Consider the following 24,446-nt stretch of genomic DNA (forward strand, 5'->3'; position numbering starts at 1 on the left):
ATCAGCTGTCTTGGGGAAATTTCGAACTTTGGTTCTCATTCTGAACGTATTTTCGATGCTATTATATTATTATTATATTATTATTATTATTATTATTATTATTATCATTATTATTATTATTATCATTGAGTGAGAGAGCAGTTCATGCCATCAAAGTGACACTGAGGTAAAATATACGAAGCCCAATATACCCATCATGACTACCCGTCTGATAAAGGTACACCAGGCACATGCATCACAACCATATGTGCGCGACATGGTGATCTCATATCAAGATAAACAGCACATGACCTTGCAGGTGGGGCCCAGTTAGAATTTTCTTCATTTTGAGTAGCCCATCCTGCTCAAACGGTCCCTGAATAAGGGTTGTTTAAGGATGTTGAAAGAACCACCCATGTTCCAGAGGTGAACTATTCAAACCCCAAAGAATCCCTCTCAACACATGGCTATGATGCTCCCCCACTACTTCTGCTCGTGATCAGAGATGCACATATCGTCAGCCACTAAGGGGCATGCTCAACTGGTTAAGGTCAAACAACTGACAAGCAAATCTGTGGTATTGAGCAGAATATTTGCTGTAGCCCATCTTTTATACCAAGACAAAACAATGTACACGATAACACTTCCAATCAGTTAAGATCAGAAGCCATGAGAGCCACTTCTTCTTATTATTATTATATTACTATTATTATTTATATTATTATTATTATCATCATTATTATTCAGGTCACTGCTTGGAATCGAACTCGTAATCAAGGGGTTAGTAGCACGCGCTCTTTACCACAATGCCGTATCCGTGAAATATAAATAATTTAAATAATGTACATAATTTCTTACCGCTTAAATATAGAACTGAACGTGGAGACATTCGACGATATTCCCAGGGATAGAGTGAGGAACGCATGTTTCTCATTCCAGAGCTGTTTTGATGCCACGTTGAAAGATGAATTATATTTTTTGACTTTTTAAAACACCTTCCTTTTTGTATGGGAATATAGGACGTTGAGGTTTCCTTTCCTTTTAAGCAAACCAACAAATCTAGCCGGAACACCATATATATATATATATATATATATATATATATATATATATATATATATATATATATATATATATATATATATATATATATATATATATTATATAGAGGGCATTATTACACATAAATGCAGCACGCTAGGAGGGACTTTTAAAGTCAAATCTACCAAAATAAACAAATCGTACCGAATGCAATTATCGAAGCGAGTCATTTAAAACAGAATTTAGTTGCAGATCACCTGTGATTTCACAATCAATGCATTATGTGCATTCCTTGCTCGTCAGTACAACGAATTCAAGATACCAGACGGACAACCGTCGTATCCACCGCAGCATATATGACTGTTCACCCCTACACATCTATGTAAATGGCGGGCTTTTAGAATTGCAATTAGGTAACAACGTGCTTCTACGGAACAAAAATTCAGTATTGAATTGTTCCGGTGAAATATATAAATTTAAAATTTAAAAATAGGATAAAATCTTCATAAGAAATTATCAGGTAATTAGCGTGAAAAAGCTCATAAGCTCATTATGAGCTTTTTCACGCTAACTACCTGATAATTTCTTATGAAGATTTTATCTTATTTTTAAATTTTAATTTATATATATATATATATATATATGTATATATGGACCGTGGTAAGATATGCCATATATATATATATATATATATATATATATATATATATATATATATAGAGAGAGAGAGAGAGAGAGAGTGAGTGAGAGAGAGAGAGAGATGTATATATGTATGTATGTATGACGGTATGATATGCCACAACCTCGTGATTTTGGGATAGCTGGAAAACTTGGAGTGTAGTTACGTGACTTTCTGAAAGATAGAATTCAGACAGTAGTGGCCAATGGCGCGACGTTAATGAAAACACAAATAGTGAGCGGTGTTCCACAGGGCACTGTCTTTGTGGCCCTCTCTGATATGCCCTCAACTGCCCGGATATCAACCCTTGCTAGCTACCTAGACGATACGAAAGTCTCGCAGAAAATACAGAACCCCGGCGATGTTGTACATCTGCAGCAGCAGTTGGACTCAATTTACAGAAGGACTGAGCATAATAATATGCGGTTTAATGCTGAAAAATTCCTAGACTTGCAATACCAGCGTCCAAAACTAAATATGAAACTTAGAGGGTACACTTGTCCAAAGGAATTACAATCCCAAGGCCTAAATCAGTGAGGGACCTGGGTATCAACATGAGTGATGATACCCTTTTCCAAGTGTACATCACCAGGATGGCGACAAAGTGCAGACAACTGCCTGGATGGATCCTAAGAACATTCAAACCCAGAGATAAGGAAAGCATGATAGTCCTCTGGAGGAGATTTGCCCTCAGCCGCCTGGATTACTGCTCCCACCCATGGTCATCCAACAGTGTAAAAATTTATGCGGATCTTGAAGCAATTCAGCGAAGCCTCACAAAGAAGATCGTTTCTTTGCAACAGCTCAGCTACTGGGATTGGCTGAAACAGTTAAGACTCAACTCAATGGAGCGAAGGTGAGAGAGTATGCAGTAATATATATCTGAAAGATCTTGAAAGGAATTGTGCCAAATTTTGGCATTGAAAGCTATACCAGTGCCAGAATCGGTCGACACTGCATAGTGCCAAACATCCCATCAATGCCGTCGCGCTTCAGGACAAGTTACTGCAAGAGCCTGTGTTTCAGGGGCCCACAGCTTTTTAATATTCTCCCAAAGAGCCTGAGAAATCTCCATAAAGTGGATGTTGACATTTTAAAATCAAGGTTGGACCTCTCCCTGTCAAGAATCCCAGATGAACCTACCTCACGACAAGAGGTGAAAATGAGGGAAGCTACATCAAACTCCATTCTACACGAAGGAAGATCTTAGTAATAAAAGTGTAGCATAAGGACAGTACTCCAGCATGGCCACAGCTATGAGCTGAAACTACAAAAATATATATGTATGTGTGTATGTAATATTTGATGTAAATATTTATTTGTGAAAAATATACAGAATTGACTTCCATAATTACACGAAATGATTTCATTATATGTTATAGGCATACAGTACCATATTATAAGCGTTTGTAAGATTCTACGCAAAAGCTTTCACAGAAAATATATATTCCAAAATATTTTCAACAGATTAAATACACGACCTGTTGTTTTCAGTTCTTGTTTGAAATTCGAATTTAATTTGAATAGATATTCAAAGATTATAAATTATATATGTAATTATGTATTACCTCCTGATTTTTCCAAGCCGTTTTCCAGTAAAGTTTATTGTCAATAATACTAGCAAGAATATATTTTAATTTAAATAATCTATAATTCAGTGTCAACTACTAATTATTGTAGAATATTAGATTATTATTGCAATATCGCCTACTACAAATCGAAATCAGTTTCGGTTCGTTGACAATTCTAGCATTCTATCATATACTTGATGCATTCACTGTAATACCTTAAAGGTCGCATACATATTTCTCCTTCTGACATGAGGAAGCACATAAAGAAGGCATAAATGTGAACTGTATGTTTATTAAATGTGCACGAAAATGCGAGATGAAGTCACTGGTTTGTGAGAGAACATGAAACACTACAACCAAATTATGTCCGTATTGATTCCATACGCATTGCCGTAATGAATAAAGATTAAACGCTGTAGCAGAATGTAAATCGGTGTTATACGAAATCTTTGCAGCTAAATTTATATTATGTCAGTTTTCCTCATGGTCATCGCATTCATAAATGAAAGGATAACGCTTCCTTTGTAAGCCAAACTGACATCACTAATATTACCTCCCTTAGATAAGCTCTTTTTCTCTTTTTTTATAGTATGGTATTTTTATTTTATAGCCATAAGTGTGGAGATAAAAGCGGTGTGTTCTCATTCAATTCCATTACTCATAAATACGCTTATGTACGTAAATCTTTCTCCGGCGATAACGTTAGGGGAAAGCATGTATAAAATAATTATCTATATTGATGCTGTAACAAAAGATACATTACCTGATCAGTTAAGAAACTAAACGTATTTCCAGAACTTTTGATATTCTAAGTTTAACGAAATTAATACCTATTAATATGAAAGATGCCATTAACCCTTTGTTATAGCTGCTTATTGTGACTATCAGGTTAAAGTTACATGCTTATAAATGGCATAGTAAAGCCATAGGGCATTGCTTTCCGGAAAAATGGCTGCTCCTTTCATTTAGCCACTTAAAAGAGTTACAGTCCTACACGCTATGTAAGCGTCACGTCTGTTCAAAAGTGTTGCTCAAAATATGAATTTTCTTATGCATTAGTGTATTGCATGGCATACCATGTAGAAAACTTAGACTCCCATAGATTTTTCTTTAACATCAGAATATTTGATATATTATGACCTAGCATAAGTACGCTGTGACACACGAGAATTTTAATAACGTAACATTTGACTTTAGGATGTGATCTGAGAGAGAGTTGTTAGCACTATTAATTTAAGAATACAGACGTTGTCACATATACATACAAACATGCATAGATACATACACACACATACACACTCGTGTATGTATGAATATATATATATATATATATATATATATATACAAGCGTACACAAAGTACATATTAGGTAAATCAGAATGGTTTCAGATATGGTTTTGTCGATCAGGTCGAGATATCAGTTTGTGGCTTTCTCCTTAAGTCATAATTACAGATAAAAAAATTAACGTTAAATATATAATTGTATCCTGTTTATTTTACAGTAAGATACAATGCAGAGGGTGCCCATTCACGCATGCATACCATTAGCTGTATGAGGTAACTGAAAATTAGTTTGGATTATATTTGTAGCAGTCGAAGCTAAGTATAGTCCCAGGCCATAGCAACAATATAGATACATGCCTTGACTTATTTGAATAGCTGTAGAAAATTGTGTTTTGAGAGAGATGCAATGAACAAGATATTTGCATGCGTACATAAATACAACCAGTACGAATATGAGTTCCTAAGTTTAATATACATAAAATTTGGAGATAGATCAACATTTAGCGTTCGCAATGCGATTAGGTATATCACTTTAAGAATGGTATTGAAATGCATTACTGTATTATATATATATATATATATATATATATATATATATATATATATATTATATATATATATATATATATATATATATAACAGCATGGCGTATGGCTGATGAAACTGTACATAAGTTCTGCGGATGCTTTTATGGTTTCTAAATATATTTGATGACACATGCATGTACATCTCATGTTTTACTATTGGAGGGAAGTTGCATGGCTTTATGTTGCAATACAATTACTTTCACTTTTGATTTGCGTTGTAAATAATTTGAATAATCAAATATTTCTTCGTTATTGTATTATATATCAATTTAGATTGCAAAATTTCTGGTAGATTCGAAGACTGAAAATTTTAGGTTTACTCTCATCAAATACTCTTCTTCGTATTTATAGATTATTCGCATTAATCTAAAATGTATGAAGTTAATTTGTGGAGAATACAAACGCCGTTGTTCGTGAAATGAAATCAAATAGACACGTAATACCTTCTCATATGTTAGTTATTCATGTTAACTAACATATGACATTTATTTAGACGGTATTAATCATAGACATCATTGTTAAGTTCAGCACATTTGCTGGGGAAACCTTTGATAATCTGAGTTCATGTTATATATTATTTATATTATTTGAAAGTTTGTTTTCTCATTTTGAAATGTAAGACCATTTCTAATTAAGTAAGTAAATAATTAACCGATAGCGGAGTTGAAATAATTATATCTATAGCTATATATACGATCTCATTCATATAAAATTAACGTAGTTTGCAAATTGGAGATAATGACAGGCATGTGTAATGCTTCTCTTATATACATAATCATTTACTTCGTTAATTAATTATGTCTATGTCTGTACATTCTGTCATTTCGCACACTATTGTGTTCCGAAACAATATATTACTTCCATCGCTACACATTCATTTTGATACGATTTTCTGTAGGAATAATTTCCACAAAAAGTCACCAAAATATTGTTTCCAAAAATAAATTATTAATCCCTTACTAGGAAATATTTCCGTTAATTTATATTTTAATAATAGAAATTTTCAATGGAATGCACTTTAAAGCGACGAGATCGTTAGCACGCCGGACGAAATGCTTTGCGTTATTTCGTCTGCTGTTACGTTTTGAGTTCAAATTGATCCGAGGTCAACTTTGCCTTTCATCCTTTCTGAGTCGATAAACTAAGTAGCACTTACGCTCTGGGGTCAATGTAATCGATTTAATCCATGTGTCTGTCCTTGTTTGTCCCCTCTATGTTTAGACCATTGTAGGCAGTAAAGAAATAAGAGTGCACTCTCAAAGAATGTAATATGTTGAACTCTAAGGTTCGCATATAAACTACATGCCTTTATATTTAGAGATTATCACACAGGCATTTCAAGAGTATGTTACGAGCTCCTGATTTATGTCGACACAGGCAACAATACACGCATGCAGATACAGAAGTACTCACATCTTCTGATCGACACACATACATAGAGAGCGATAGAGAGACAGGAAGACAGACATACAGAGACCCCCATACACACGCACGCACTCACACAGTTTATCATTGCGTCAGATTAAACGAATGGACACCCTATAGTCAATATTATATCCGCTAGATAAGCATGTTGGTCATTGGTGATTTGTTTTCAGTGGTGAATGCTTGTATAAGAGTGTATATACGTTTAGAAACGATGACAGCAGAAAGTCGGTACAAATATTTTCCACAAACTCAGTGAACATCACATTTTTCTATTAGAGTACTCTGTCTCATGGTGTAGTTGCCTTCATAATAGCTTAAAGTCCAACTCATCCTGGTAGGCTAAGTGCGCAGCTGTCCACCAAACGAGGCACGATTGAAAAGATGAAAGTCGATCTCGTTGAAAATTGAACTCACAACGTACGGAGATGGCTTCAAATTTTGCCACAAAGACAGCAATTTTGGTGGAGGGGATGAGTCGATTACATCGACCCCAGCGTTCGTCTAGTACTATTTTTATTGACCTTTAAAAGATAAAAGACAACGACGACCTCGGCGGAATTTAAACTCAGAACGTAGCGACTGGTGAATTACCGCTAAGTGTTTCGTCCAGCGCGCTGACGACTCTGCCAGCTCGCCGTACGGCATACTAACCACTCTGCGAGCTAAGTGTTTTAGATACTTATAATGATGATATATACATACATACATACACAAATATATATATATATATATATATATATATATATATATATGTGTGTGTGTGTGTGTTGTGTGTGTGTGTGTATGTGTGTGTGTGTGTGTGTGTGTGTGTGTGTGCGCGCGCATACTGAATGTCGTTGTTTATATAAACTATATTCACATGTTATTATTTTTCAATCCAAAGATTTCTGATATTTGTCAATTTACCAACTGCGCTTCTGGCTTATTCTTTTCCGGACTATGAAATAAGTACAAGTTGAGTAACGTATTAAATCATTTTACTCCTCCCTTGAAAGCATTGGTCTTGTGCTAAACGCTGAGACCAATATTCTTCTAATGTCTTTCCCTCCTATCTCACTACTTTTCTCTTCTCGCACCTCTCCTTCTCCCTCTATATCGCTTATATATATATGTATCTATATATACATACATATGTGTGTGTGCGCATGTGTGCATGTGTGTGCATATATCTGTTTATATTGGGGTACATGTATAGACATATACACATAAATATATATATATATATATATATATATATATATATATGTGTGTGTGTGTGTGTGTTGTGTGTGTGTGTGTATGTGTGTGGTGTGTGTGGTGTGTGTGTGTGTGCGCGCGCATACTGAATGTCGTTGTTTATATAAACTATATTCACATGTTTATTATTTTTCAATCCAAAGATTTCTGATATTTGTCAATTTACCAACTGCGCTTCTGGCTTATTCTTTTCCGGACTATGAAATAAGTACAAGTTGAGTAACGTATTAAATCATTTTACTCCTCCCTTGAAAGCATTGGTCTTGTGCTAAACGCTGAGACCAATATTCTTCTAATGTCTTTCCCTCCTATCTCACTACTTTTCTCTTCTCGCACCTCTCCTTCTCCCTCTATATCGCTTATATATATATGTATCTATATATACATACATATGTGTGTGTGCGCATGTGTGCATGTGTGTGCATATATCTGTTTATATTGGGGTACATGTATAGACATATACACATAAATATATATATATACGTAGGTATATGCATAAATGTATGTATAATTTTATATATATGCGCGTGTGTGTTTTTGTGTTTGTAAGTGTGTTTGCATGCATGTGTATGTTTGTTTGTGTGTGTGTCAGTGTGTGTGCGCATGTAATTATATCTACATATATAGTTAGATGAGATGCAAAATGGGAAATAATAAAACTTCCATTTCAACGAGATAATTGTGAAATCTATCCGTTGATATAATCGCATTAAGAACTGGAATCTATATATACTGTCCTTTTGTTTTTTTTTATATATTGCTTCATCCGTAGTTTTCATTATTCCTAAATACATATAAGGCGGCGATATGGCAGAATCGATATCAAGCCGAACGAAATGCTTAGCGGTATTTCGCCTGTCTTACGTTCCGATATCAAACTCCACCAAGGTGAACTTTGCCTTTCATCCTTTCCGGGTTGATAAATTAAGAACCAATCACGTACTGGGTCAATCTTATCGACTGGTCCCCTGACCCCAAATTTCAGGCCTTGTGCTTATAGTAGAAAAGATTATTTCTAAGTATAAAATTAATCGAAAGTAACGCGCAGAGTATGTTGTAATTTGGCATCTCTGTTTCTATATATTTACCAATTCCATTGGTATATTCGAAAACATTTTATGGAACAGATATGATTACTACTTTTATGATGGTTTCTCATTTATTGAAACTGCAGTTAGTTGTGCGAAATGTCCAACCGCCTCTGTCCATAAAACTCTAGGATCGGCTTTTAATTTAAACTGAATTTAAACATGGTCCATGCGAACAATTACGTTTTAGGCACGAGTATGAAGGGAACATATTAACTACAAACTTTCTCGCCAAACGTTAGACATAGCGCCTTTATCAAAATATTTTCTTAATATATTTATCAAGTAATATAAAAGATTTATTTTTAGTTTGCACAAAACGCCTCTCTTCTTTTATAATCATGTTCAGTTTAGATATAAATGGCTTAAAGATTAAGGTATAAACAGGAAAAACTATAGAATTTATACAATAACATAGAGTGTAGGAAGTCAAACCAGTTATATTTCTGAAAAAATATTTTGTTGCTGCCGGCATTGCTGTGTTTATATTGAAATGTAAATAGAAATGATAACAAGTCAGAGTATAGTAAATGAAATGACTTTTAGCTATGTCAAAAAATTATGGAATTCATTTTTTAGTTTATGATAAACTGAGCAGAAATCTGTGATTTATAATTATAATATTAGCATGTTTACACTTTACATTCTGCCATTTATTTTTTGATTCATATTTTAATATGTTATGATCCAACGCTATCGGGGGGAAAATGGAGTTTCAAATTGAATATGAAAATAAGAATTATTGTAAAAAAATATATATACTGTAAAGACAATAACTAGTATGTAAACATGAAAGATAACGTCACAGAGCAAAGATATTTTGAATATATGTGTGTGTGTATGTGTATGTATGTTTGTGCAAATTTATATGTATAAATATATATATGTGTGTGTGTGTATGCGTGTGTGTTTTTGTTGGTATTTTTATACACTAATATACCCATACACATGTGTGTCCGAAAATAGTGCACACAAAATATATGTGGTATCCAAATGTGTGTGTGTGTGTACATATATGTCTGAGCGAGTGTATGTGTTCATTAAATTATTTGTTTACCTTCTGTAGAGGTGTAAATGCTTCCAGTAAGTCATAAATTTATCATGTATGGTATTTGATATATCTCTCTTCAGCTTCATCGTCTATATCATCTCTTCTAGAGGTTTGGCTCATATATCTTATCTCATATATTCATAATTCGGCTAATTACCGTAAGTCAAAATGTCCTCTATTTTCTTTCGTATAAGTAATCTTATGTCTGTTCGGAGTAACCGCAAAACTATGCATTGCCGATGACACTTGTTCGGCTGAAGCAAATCTTACTTCAAGTTATGTCAATCATAATTCTGTCTTGTCGTGAACGGTACATTCCTCCAGCAGAGTTGTCGATAATTTCATATTATCTAAGGCGGTGAGCTGGCAGAAACGTTAGCACGCCGGACGAAATACATAGCGGTATATTGTTTGTCTTTACGTTCGGAGTTCAAATTCCGCCGAGGTCGACTTTGCCTTTCATCCTTTCGGGGTCGGTAAATTAAGTACCAGCTGCGTTTGGAGTCGATCTTATCGACTGGCCACACCCTTGTGCGTAGAGCAGAAAAGAATTTGACATTATCTCTCTCTGTAGTATAGATACAGTTGATATATCTGACGGATATCTGAGTACAATTACTCGAAGAAAAATGCTTCACGCCAACAAGAATTTATACTGTAAAGTCTTTAGCATATCGATTTTTCCCTTATTTTTTCTAAATTCCTGCCACTTACCAGTCTTCGTTATTTCTCTTAATTCATACTTTTGATGCTGTCTTCCTCACTCCCCCACCCCATTTTTAACCACCTCCATTCAATTGCTTTCAATATAAATACCTGGTAGAAAATTTTTCTCTTTGCTTACTTCTGTCCCTCCGAAAATTTCATTTACTCTATCGTTCTAACTTTTCCTCGTTTCCATCTTCATCGTAGAATTTTTTTCTTCTTCTACTTTTCAAAATTAAAATAAAAAAAGTTATTTTTTTAAACTAAAATATACTCTCCCTCATTTTCTACAATGAATTCCAATCTATCTCATAGACTTGCAAGGCGCCTCTTCCAAAATACACTTGGCCGTAACGATTTGTATCGGCCTGTACTTTCCGTTGGATAACTTCGGTGGGATAGGAAGTGGGTATGGTGCGCATGGGCAACTGTCGATTATCCACACACAACCTTGATCAGCCTTGCGCCTGCGAGGGTATGTTACTAGGTGCAATTCCATGGCTATTCATGACCGAAGCAGTATTTACCCTTTCCTTATTATTATTATTAATATTATTATTATTATTATTATTATTATTATTATTATTATTATTATTATATCATCATCATCATCATCATCATCATCATCATCATCATCAACATCATCAGCTTCATCATCATCATCATCATCATCATCATCGTCATCATCATCATCATCATCATCATCATTATAATTATTATAATTATTTTATTATTATTATTATTATAATTATTATTATTATTATTATTATTATTATTATTATTATTATTATTATTATTATTATTATTATTATTATTATTATTATTATTCAGTAGTTTTATTTTTATAGCTTGCTTTCACTTCACTACCGAGCACTGCTTTGTGTGCCTTGGGTATGTGCTGTGATTTGTTGTGATGCTCTGATGGATATTGTATGGAAAGTGTTCTGCGTAGGATGCGTGCAGTGCCTAGTAGTGCAATTTTCTGTATGTTATATGTGTTTGTAAGTCCTGGTCTTTTTGTTATGTATTTGTCTGAATATTTTTTTATCATGCCTAATGCACCTACTATGATAGGAATTGTTTGTGTTTTCAGATTCCACATTCTAGTTACCTCTATTTCCAGGTCTTTGTATTTTGAGAGTTTCTCCATTTCTTTTAGAGACACGTTGTCATCAGCCGGTATTGATACATCAATTAGAAAGCATTTTTTTTCTTCATGATCTCTGACAACTATATCTGGTCTGTTGGCCTTAATTTCTCTATCTGTGTGTATCGGCATATCCCAGAGTATGGTTGCTTTCTCGTTTTCTGTGACCTTTTCTGGTGTGTGCCTATACCATCTTTTTTCTGTGGTTATTCCATAATGTTGGCATAGCTTCCAATGTATGTAGGTTCCAACTCTGTCATGTCTGTGAATATATTCCTTCTTAGCTAAGACTGGGCAGCTAGAGATAATATGATTTATTGTTTCTTGTCCATCTCCACATATTCTGCAGTTACTTGTAATATTTCTTTTCATTACATGTTTTTGGTAATTCTGGTGGGGAGGCTTTGGTCTTGTGCTGCAATTAAAAATCCCTCTGTTTCTGCTTTGAGTCCTGAGCTTCTCAACCATTGCTGGGATTTTTCTTTGTCTATTTCTTTTGCGTTTAGTTTAGTCCAGTATTTACCATGAAGGGGCTTTTCTTGCCATCGTTTTATCATGGTTCGTTGCTGTTCGATTTTTAGTTTGGATTTCATTTGTTTTATAGCTTTTGTTTTTTCTTCATCTTCTTCTTCTTCTTCATGTTTATTAGGTGGTATGATTTCCTGTTTGTATTTGTCAGCTTCCTTAAATACTGAGAACAGTTTTTTGTTTTGCTCGTATTTTGCCGATATTTGTATTAGTTTTCCTTCCTTCTGAAGTAGATATTTTTGCAATCCTATGGTGGTTATTTTATAGTAGTTTTCCAGCTGTATAAGGCCTCTACCACCTTCTATACGTTGTATATATAGTCTTTCTATGTCAGATTTTGGGTGATGCATCCTAGATCCTGTCATTATTTTTCTTGTTTTCCTATCTATTTTGGTCAGTTCATTTAGTGTCCAGTTAAGGATATTGTAGCTGTAACTTATAACTGGGACAGCTAAAGTGTTGATACCTATTATCTTGTTTTTAGCATTGAGCTCTGTGTTTAGTATTGATCTAACTCGTCTATAATATTCTTTTTTTATTTTCTCTTTCATTTGTGTGTGTTGTGTCTTATCTAGTTCATGGATTCCTAAGTATTTGTAAGTTTGGCTTTGGTCTAATTCTTTTATTTCATTGGTTTTATCTAGTGTGATGTTGTTACTCTTAACTAGTTTTCCTCTTTTCAGGGTTACCTTGGCGCATTTTTCTAATCCAAATTTCATATCTATTTCTTTGGTAAATCCATGAACTGTCTTTAATAGTGTTTCCAGCTGTTTGTCATTTGCAGCGTATAGTTTTAGGTCATCCATATATAAAAGGTGGCTGATCGTTTTGCCGTAACATTTATATCCGCATCCAGTTCTATTTAGCATATCAGATAGAGGTGACAGTGCCAAGCAGAAAAGGAGTGGAGAGAGCGTGTCTCCCTGGAATATTCCTCTTCTAAGGGGATATCTTTGGTTTTCATGAGTCCCTCTTTTGTTTGGAGGTGTAGGGCTGTTTGCCATTTATTCATAGAGTGCTCTATGAATTTTATGATTGTTGGTGCTACTTTGTTAGTGTTTCGAGGATCCATGTGTGGGGGATGCTATCAAACGCCTTTTTGTAGTCAATCCAGGCCATACAGAGGCCTTTCTTCTTTCTGTGGCTGTCTTCAGTTATGGCTTTATTAATCATTAGTTGATCTTTACAGCCATATGAGCCTTTGCGGCATCCTTTCTGCTCTTCTGGGAACAGTTTGTTTTCGTCCAGGTGCTTGTTCAGCCTTTGTGATATCACTGCAGTAAACGCCTTGAACATAGTAGGGAGGCAGGTTATTGGTCTGTAGTTTTCTGGTTTTTCTGTTTCATTTGATTTGGGAATTAAGATGGTTTTCCCCTTCGTGAGCCATTCAGGCATTGCCTCTGGCTCTGCTAGTACGTTGTTAAAGTTTTCAGCCAGCTTTTTGTGCATTCCTGTTATATATTTCAACCAGAAGTTGGGGATCTTGTCATGCCCAGGTGCCTTCCAGTTGCTTAGTCTTTGCAGTGCCTGGGTGACCTCTTCAGTTGTTATGGGGGTCCAAAGTTGTTCAGATGCCGAGTTTGTTATTCTGATACTCCTTTTTTTTGGTGGTTCGTTCGCCGACCATATTTCTCCCCAGAATTCTTCCAATTCTTCTGCCGTTGGTGCTGCAGTGACTTCTATTTTATTTTTTCCCAGTTCTTGGTAGAACTTTTTGGGGTTAGAGTTGAACTTTTTGTTTTCTTCAAAGAAGCGTTGGCGTTTCTTGTACCGGCGGATCCTTTGTGCTTTGGCAAGGATATCTTGCTTCAGCTTTTCTTTTATTTCAGGCAAATCTTTCTCTGTGATGTTATATTTGCGGAGTATTTTTGTTCTCTTTTTGTTGCTCAGTAGCGTTGATTGTTTGCTGATTTCATTAAGAATCGACAGGTCTTTTCTATTTTTTTTTATTTTGCTTTGGATGTTATTTATCCACAGGGTTTGTTTGGGTCGTGGTACTCCTGTTTGGGCGGGTTTGGGTGAGTATCCAGCTTCTTTTGTGGTTGCAGTGGCTGCTGCGTATATTAGGTTATTTAGCTCAGTGTTATCACTTTTTTTTTATTCAGTGGCTATCAGTTCAGTGACGGCTAGATTTATGCTGTTTATAATAGGTGTTGTTATTTTGTTTATTTTGATTCTTGGGAGGTATGGTCGGTGGTCCATTTTGAGCTCTGTGGTTTTCAGTTCTTTGATTATTTCAGTTTTTATATTATCATAATCATTAGGCTCCCCTTCGTTGTTTACATCGTGTTTGTTGGGAATGTTGCGTTTGTCTTCGTGTTTTACGGTTTCAGTGTTTATATTATTGGGCATTGTTGTGTGGCTTCTATCTACATTTTCCTGGTGTATGTTTTCTTTTAGGTGTTCTATTTCTATTATTATTCTTCTTCTTCTTATTATTATTATTACTATTACTATTACTATTATTATTATTATTATTATTATTATTATTAACATTATCATTATCATTATTATTATTATTATTATTATCATTATCATTATCATTATCAGTATCATTATTATTATTATTATTAATATTAATATTATTATTATTATTATTATTATTATTATTATTATTATTATTATTATTATTATTATTATTATTATTATTATTATTATTATTATTAATATTATTATTATTATTGATGTTATTAATATTATTATTATTATCATTATTATTATTATTATTATCATTATTATTATTATTATTATTATTAATATTATTATTATTATTATTATTCAGTAGTTTTATTTTTATAGCTTGCTTTCACTTCACTACCGAGCGCAGCTCTGTGTGCCTTGGGTATGTGCTGTGATTTGTTGTGATGCTCTGATGGTTATTGTATGGAAAGTGTTCTGCGTAGGATGTGTGCAGTGCCTAGTAGTGCAATTTTCTGTATGTTATATGTGTTGTAAGTCCTGGTGTTTTTGTTATGTATTTGTCTGAATATTTTTTTATCATGCCTAATGCACCTAATATGATAGGAATTGTTTCTGTTTTTAGATTCCACATTCTGGTTACCTCTATTTCCAGGTCTTTGTATTTTGAGAGTTTCTCCATTTCTTTTAGAAATACGTTGTCATCAGCCGGTATTGATACATCAGTTAGAAAGCATTTTTTCCTCATGATCTTTGACAACTAAATCTGGTCTGTTGGCCTTAATTTCTCTATCTGTGTGTGTCGGCATATCCCAGAGTATGGTTGCTTTCTCGTTTTCTGTGACCTTTTCTGGTGTGTGCCTATACCATCTTTTTTCTGTTGTTATTCCATAATGTTGGCATAGCTTCCAATGTATGTAGGTTTCAACTCTGTCATGTCTGTGAATATATTCCTTCTTAGCCAGGACTGGGCAGCTAGAGATAATATGATTAATTATTTCTTGTCCATCTCCACATATTCTGCAGTTACTTGTAATATTTCTTTTCATTACATGTTTTTGGTAATTTCTGGTGGGGAGGCTTTGGTCCTGTGCTGCTATTAAAAATCCCTCTGTTTCTGCTTTGAGTCCTGAGCTTCTCAACCATTGCTGGGATTTTTCTTTGTCTATTTCTTTTGCGTTTAGTTTAGTCCAGTATTTACCATGAAGGGGCTTTTCTTGCCATCGTTTTATCATGGTTCGTTGCTGTTCTGTTTTTAGTTTGGATTTCATTTGTTTTATAGCTTTTATTGTTTCTTCATCTTCATATTTATTAGGTGGTATGATGTTTTGTTTGTATTTGTCAGCTTCCTTAAATACTGAGAACAGTTTTTTGTTTTGCTCGTGTTTTGCCGCTATTTGTATCAGTTTTCCTTCCTTCTGAAGTAGATATTTTTGCAATCCTATGGTGGTTATTTTATAGTAGTTTTCCAGCTGTATAAGGCCTCTACCACCTTCTATACGTTGTATATATAGTCTTTCTATTATTATTATTATTATTATTATTATTATTATTATTATTATTATTATTATTATTATTATTATTATTATTATTATTGCTGTTGCTGTTATTGTTGTTGCTATTATTGTGAGCTTTTATGTTTTTTTCCTATCTTGATCAATGTCTTCGCGAAACTTAGGGAAAGGAGCTCCCAAATAAACGCACATTCTCCCTTTGCAAAGTGAAATATAATGAATGAAAGAAGAAAGATAAAAGAACAAAAAAACAGAAAAGAGAATATAAAACAATTATTTTGCTTCTAATTATTCTCAGAACAATAATACTCTTCTTAATGCCTATCACGTACCATTTGACGGAATCTTTTGCACTCCTTGCATGAATGGTTATCATGAATAGCCAGTTATCATGCCAAAATGTTTTTCCTTTCGTCTTTTGATCTTTCCAAGTGGTCCTACAATCACTCGTATTGATATGTCACAGTTTTTCGATTTCAATGAGTCAATCTTTATATTTTCTGAGTTTGTCAAATTCTTTGCCTAGATATGTTGATCAGAAGGAATGCTTATGCCGTTCAGTAAACTGATTTTATTGTTTTGGTCTTTCTCAACAATATCCGGTTTATTAGCTTTATAATTATCTCTGTATGTACTGGAAAATGCTAAAGGAACGTCACATTTTCTCCCTCACGTACAGCTGGTGCGTATGCTATTTGTCAACAGTTTTGATTGTATAATGCCGAGATATTAACCAGTGTAGATATTGGCGAACTCTATCATGCCTTGCTTCATACTCCAGTGGTGTTAAAACTTTACATCCATAGATTAAGGGGTCCACCGTTTCCATCTCATCATTGCAGAATCAGCACTTTGGACCTATTTTATTTTTCATCATATTGACTTCGTAGTTCCGGATCGATGATCTTTTATTTTGACCACCTACGATAAAAATTCGCTCTCTGTCCTTAGCAGTGAGATCCGTAGCCATTTATGGATGTGCATTTTTGCTAATGTTCCACATATTTGCCATGCAGAAGTCTATGCCTCCCTATATCAACCAATTGTTCATACACTTTTTTCCCTTATCATTGACTTCACCTTTTTGCAGCAGCAATTGCTACATTTCCCTGGGTTCAGCCTGGGTATTATTCATGAATTCCCTACAAAATATGTTGGTCAGCTTCATGGCACAATGAAATTTATTAAGTCTTACGTGATTTTGGAACGGGTTTTATCATCCAGTCATTAGATGTTACACTATATGTTGGACAGTCCATCCATTTGTGGTGGTTTTGTAAGACCGAACCATGACCGAACCATGCCTCAATCTTCTTGGGTCCTAGGAAGCTAAAGATGACCTACGTCAGCTTTTGGGTCTTACATCTTATTGCAATTCAGCAACTTACAGATTTTCTCATGAATTTTCTTTATTTCACTGATATCCAGTTCAACACATTGGAACTATAAATAAGAAAGGAAAAGGCTAAGATATTTATAGTTAGCACCTTGTTATGTGAATTCAGCTCAGATTGGAGAACTGCAAGATCCCTACTATATAATTCCTTGCTGATTTTCTCTTTCATTCTTACATGATGAATGCCAGAGTTTTTATTTATTCCCTGGTAGTTGTAAGTGTGTTCCTGCTCAAGTTCTTTTATAACTCAGACAATATCTAACACGACTGAATTTGGGGTTTACGATGTCCATTGCTGGGAAATGACCTTGGCACATTTATCAAGACCAAATTCCAGTTAGATGTCATTACCAAATGCTTTCATGTCATGTTTTCTAGTTCCCAATTATACACCCATATCCTGTTCTGTTACGTTCACTTCTGAGTGGTATTAGAGCTATCGAAAAATTAGCTGTGAAAGTAAATCACTTTGGAAAATTCCACAGTTGATTCTAATATTGTGTGTGAAGTTAGTACACTATCAGCGTGGTATCACTGGAGATTCGTATATCATCATAACATATTATGCTTTGGGGAGTTTGAAATCCACCAATTTCAAGATCTATGATTGTGATATGCTGTTAAATGACATTTTATAATCAATCAATGCAGATATTGGACTTCTAAGCTTGCCATGACAGTTCTCAAGGATCATTCGATTAATTAGCAATTGAGCTTCGCATCCATATGAACCTCATTCGCACCGTTTTGGTTCAGTGAGGAAAGTATCCGTCTGTGCTATAAATGCTTATATTCTCTCTCCAAGAGGTAGAGTGTTAACATTTTACAAGTGGTTGATAAACAGGTTATGGGCCGATGGGTTTGTTAGACTTATGTTTCATCATTCTTTGGAAGTTCTTAATACCTTTTGCTAACCAAACATATGATTTCTTAGAGTCTCTCGTAAGTTCCTTGAACAGCTGAACTAACTTTTCGTGCGTGCACGAGAATGATACAAGCTAGAAATTTGGTACCCTATATTAATCGGAAGGTTTCCACTTATGAGCCATCATGAGTGACATCCTTATATCTGCTATTGTGATGTCTTCTCATGCTTGTCGGCTAAATTTTGGTAGCATCCTTCTGTGCGTCAAATCCAAGCTGCATTTTCATTATTTGCCTTTCCATCACTCCAAAAGTTTTCCAAAAGCTCTCGAAGACGATCGGTACTTCGCCGGTTATGTTTCTTTCCCTTTCTCTCTGCAGAATGATTTGACATTGAATGTGAACAGTTTATTTTGTTATTAAAACTGGTTTCACTTCTCAATTTTTTTTATTCTTTTGTGTTTTTGCTTCACCTTTTTGTTGCAGTGATTTATCTTTTCGATATCAGTTCGTCGCTTGTTGAGAATCCATATATCGTTTTCATCCTCGTTCCTTTTCTGAATCTTAATCATTTCCACAAATGAATTCCTTTAATATTGAAAAATTCGCTTTTATTAATTGAATCTCTTTTACAATTTTACTTCTCTACGTTGGTTTCTGCTCAGGTTTGGTTTCATTTGTTCCTTCGGAGGCATACAATTGGTTTTAATTGCCTTAGCAGGTGTGTATACAATTTCAATCAATTTACTCAGTGACTTGCGGTTTTCATTCTTGTATAGATTCGTTTGATACATAATTGCCAATTTTACTTTTATTTTTCTTTTAATTTGTATTTGAGGACTTACGAAGTGGTTCTTTATCATTCGTACTTGCATGTCTTACAACCATAAGCTTATTCAGAATATTCTGCTTCATTTCCATCATAGACACTCGGTATCCTTCAGCAAAATGTGCTCTTCTCATACAGTCTCTTTATAAACCTTCCTCGCTATCTTTATCAGATTCATTAGAATTTCTTATTTCTTCCGGCATGTGCACAATTCGGGCAGGCGACAGTCTTTCAATTAAGACTTGTGATGAGATGCGTACTTCATCTTATCCTTCATTTCCTTCCTGCTTTATTTTACGTCATCTTCCGTTATGTGCTTGATCGTGACTATGTTACTATCGTGATCATTTAACTGTTGTTTCTAAAGATATCCCTCCTAACGTTTCTTAACTTGTCTTGTTTCTTAACTTGTCTTCATTTTCTTAACTTGACTTGATTTCGTGTTCTCCATATTTTATAAGATTTTGTATTGTCTCTCTTGGGATGGCCTACCAAATGCATAATAATAAAAGTATATTACTTCATTATACTCCTCCCAGGCCCATTTGATCCTCTTACTACTTCCTGAGGTGGCTGTGGTGGTAAACTTGGGGGGTAAAAGATGAGATAGTTCCCGTTCAAGTGAAATTTTGTACGGCATTAATTTTGTTAGAATGGAGCCCTGTGCAGGTCATGTTGAGACTGTTATTAATGTTACCTGTATCACTATTATCAACACGATTACAGCCGTTACAATTGCCACTACCATGCGATTACAACAGCCGTGCACATCATTGATTATCACTACTAATGTGGCTATCTCTGTCCTTACGGCCACCCGCTGTTATCACAGCAACAGTGTAACAACGTTATTGTCGTTGTTACTGTTACTATTTTATTAGCTGCTACCGGGCTGGCAAAATTAAATTAACTCCTTAATTTTGTGGAGTATTATCAAGTATTGTTAGATTCAACACTTGTCTTGTAATCGAAATGTTTATAACTAGATACGAATTAAAGGATGATAGTAGGAGGAAGAGACGCAGCTTGGTGGACACTCAACCAGATAATATCAGTCTTCGTCTGTCTTCCACAAGTTCAAAATAAACGCCTCAACCTACTTCATTTTGGTAATATTTAAGGGTTGACGTTACTCCTCCAGTAAGTAAAGAAGGAATAAGAAGCGTGCGATTGTTATAGAGTGAATAATATTTCGACACTTCGTGTATCTTCCACAAGTTCAAGATAATCATCTCAATCTAATTCATTTTAGTAATATTTAAGGATTGATGTGGAAGACATACGAAGTATCGAAATATTGCTCATTCAATAACAGTCGCACAATTTATACATTGTACATTTGCTATTGTTATATAAATAAACTAAACAAGACCTTAAGGAACTGGTTGGTCTTTTTATCTCTGTAGGTATTATGAGTAAATTCGGAGTTTGTTTAGCCTAACACACCCTTCTAGGTTTGCTTAAGAGAGAAAAATAATTTTCCATTGCTTCAAGAATCCCTGTCTTCACCATCACAGGAACAACTAATGAAATCAATGGCAACAAAATGCAACAACTCTAGTGACAACACTGCACCACCAGCACCACTACCAGCTCCACCAGTTCAACAGCATTCTACCACCACTAACACCACCAACATCATTTAAAAAATAACAACAAAGAAAACGAACGATGCGAATCCACTGTTATCGTTTTCACCCACGCGACAGTCGGCATATATGTGAGGAAATTTTTATTATTGAAAATGAAAATGAATTTAAAACTGAAATGTATGTTAGAGAAATGTGGGGACAATGTGGGACTAAATGTCCATAAGATCCATCCAACAAGAAACTAATTTGCAGACATTTCTATACAAGACAATTGGAACAAGGTGTAGAATAGAGCAGGTAATACACCAGCAGAATGAAAAATTTGCGACCAATTTAGAAGAGAAAAATCTGATATAACTAGGGGGAAAATATGGGAATGTCGAGGTGAGAATCGCCTTAGGAGAGCAGGCGAAATAGCACTCAACCACCACCTTAACGAGAGAAGAACTCATCCTTGCCCCCATTTGCCTTGACGGAAGCGTGTACAAAAATGACAATAATAAATATACCACCAGAGACCAACTGATCTGTCTGCGCCGTATGGCATTCGGACTGGGGGCTATGGATAATTTTCAGAAATTTATACCAGGCTGGGCTACTGAGGTGGTGGAGCATTGCTGCTTCGGGATAAACTCTACAGACATGTAAGTGCTGTCAGTGTGCAAAGAGACGAAACTGTTTTAGATACTCTCGTCCAGTACCCGAGTATTGCACATCTATGTATTTATGTCGGATACCTTGTGTCAAGTGTAAGACGGATCCGTCTATCGGGTAAGACCACTGTGAAACTCACCACATCGACTCTCCTTGGCTGGGAAGGGAAGGCAGTGTTAATTTCTCAGGTACCCTTAGCGAATGAAATTGTGTAGTGGACCAGACTGAAAATGGGTTAAAGACAGATACTTTTCCCCTTGGTCAAGTCTTCATCAATTTTGATTTCAAGTTTAAATTCAATGGAAAATAAGGGTAGAGAGGGTAGTACTGTCTTCCAGAAATTTTGCTGAAAGGTGGGTGAATGTGGATAAGATTGGTCCTAGTGAACGGGCCTACTATAGCATGTACCTATAGACAGCGGGGCCTGTACAAGCATTTCTCAAAATACGATCCTACAGGTCAATGCGTACGTGGTTTCGGAGGTCTCTGTTCCAGGAGAATGTTTACATTGTTAAAATTTGTTTTCGTTTCCACTGTTTACATGCTCCATTTTAAGTAACCCCACATTGTATTGCCTTGTAAAATTGCAATGTGTTTTTCTTTGTGGGACTTTGTAATTGATAAAGAAAACACTACTGTTGTTGTTGTTGCTGCGATTGTTATCATGAGCATCATTATCTTCATCAGTAGTAACAGTAGCAACCGTATTATTATTATTATTATTATTATTATTATTATTATTATTATTATTATCATCATTATTATTATTATCATCATCATTATTATTATTATTATAATTATTATTATTATTATTATTATTATTATTATTATTATTATTATTATTAGTAGTAGTAGTAGTAGTAGTAGTAGTAGTAGTAGTAGTAGTAGTAGTAGTTTGCTATTAATCCAAGTCTTGATAATTTTTTTCCTTTGTTGGCTTACACTTTATTGATTATGTTTTTATTCAATAGTTGCCCGATAATTATTTTTTGTGTGTATTGTGCGGCAAGTCATGGGAAGTGAAACTCTAGCCTTATTCTGTGTTATGTTTAGACAAATAATATGAACGTAATTTTTTTTAAACATTATTTGAACAGGGTCCTTTGTATTTTGGCATCGCAACTAAATGTTAGCCACAGGGTTAGTTGCAACTGCATTAAAACATTCGCTCTCAACTAAATATTTGTGAACAAATTATTTGCAGAGTTATTAAAATAAGATGGGAAAAGAGGTAAGGTCAAAGTGAACAATAAGGAGGAATTATGGTGAGGAAACATAATGGCTTGTATTAGAATACGGTGACAATAATGGCTTAAACATTCAAAGTATAATACAAGTGCTACCATCAATATTAACACACCTCTGAAGCATCAGTTTTCTCGGGCATCAATATTAGCTTCCTGCGAAGCAGTATCTGAAATTATGGTGGTTGAAGGGAAAATTCTGAACAACAAAAAGAAACCAAATCAGTGAAACAACAGTGCATTTTCTTGATAGAATCTATTTGGCTGGAGTATTCGTTTAAGGAAACAACGCATTTCATTTAGGTGGATGAGCGTATGAGAATCAATCAGTGAAGTCGGACGGAGTACCTGAACGAAACTCTGGCAATCAAGTGATACAGTGTACTCTCCGTTATGCAGATATAAATTTATATGCGTTATCTGACGATTAATGACCAACGATAAACTAGTATGACAAAAAGATAGATAGGTGGAACTGATAGTTCCACATACTCCAGATCACATGTTCCTACCACAGCAAGTGGCGTAATTCAAAATAAAGGACTGGATGTTAAGAGCACGGATATAAAACGTGCTTTCTTGACACAAAGGCAACGAAACCTGGACAAGAATTGATGGTCGACTTTAGAAAAGCTGATATGCATATGATGTAAACCAATATGGATGTATTGGCTCGTTATGCGCTACGAGTCATGGTAATGTCGCATTGCGCATGTAGAAAAATATTACAGGACCATATTGGTGCAAGTCAAGACACATTGCTTCTATAAAAATAGCATAATAACCTACTTGGAAGTCCTCTCACTTTCTTTATTTTCTGCACTTTCCCTTTACGGAGGCGGTCACAGAAATAGGAATAACCATTTGATCAAATAGGCTAATGTCCAAGAAAACAAACTAGGGAAGTATCAGTTGCAGCCTTGAAGGCACATCATAAGGATTAATTCTTTCTGCTTGGGAGATCAAAATGTACTCCAAATTGTCTTCTGACGATAAAGATGTTGTGAAGAGCTAAATGCCTAGTGTCATCCAAAGAATATTTTATTAAAACAAATGAATAATTGTTACAGGGTGAGATATATTGAATATCCTACATTTTCTGAAGGGCAGCATGTGCCACAATTTATTCGTTTTGTTAACCGAGGACAAAGTGACAATCAGAGGTCACTTACAGGGTCACACGCCTGCCGATATAATAGTACCATATTACTATGTATGTGGTGTCAAAATGGTCTCAATAAAGACAACAAAGACGGGTTTGACACCTGGATAGCGCTCCCGTTTGTAACACAAAATCGATAGCAGGTTATTACTGACAACGTTTGATGATATTCATTCCCTTGAGTTCTCTACGGACATAAAATTCTTCATGAGACCACGATAATAGAAAACGATGATCCAGGAATTCTGATCCACGAAATGTGAATTACGGAAAGGCATTACGCTTTATCGTTCAGGGAAGGAAACAAAACAGCTACAAGTGTGGAGGTTAATGATATATATGTTCGAAGCTTGCAGCGAGTCATTCTAGCGTAACATCGAAAGCGAGGGAAGATAAAAATCACTTTATTCTAGTCTCACAGAACTGATCAATAAAGGGAGGGAACCTGC

Source organism: Octopus sinensis, linkage group LG2 (assembly GCF_006345805.1).
Source record: "Octopus sinensis linkage group LG2, ASM634580v1, whole genome shotgun sequence".
Classification (NCBI taxonomy): domain Eukaryota; kingdom Metazoa; phylum Mollusca; class Cephalopoda; order Octopoda; family Octopodidae; genus Octopus; species Octopus sinensis.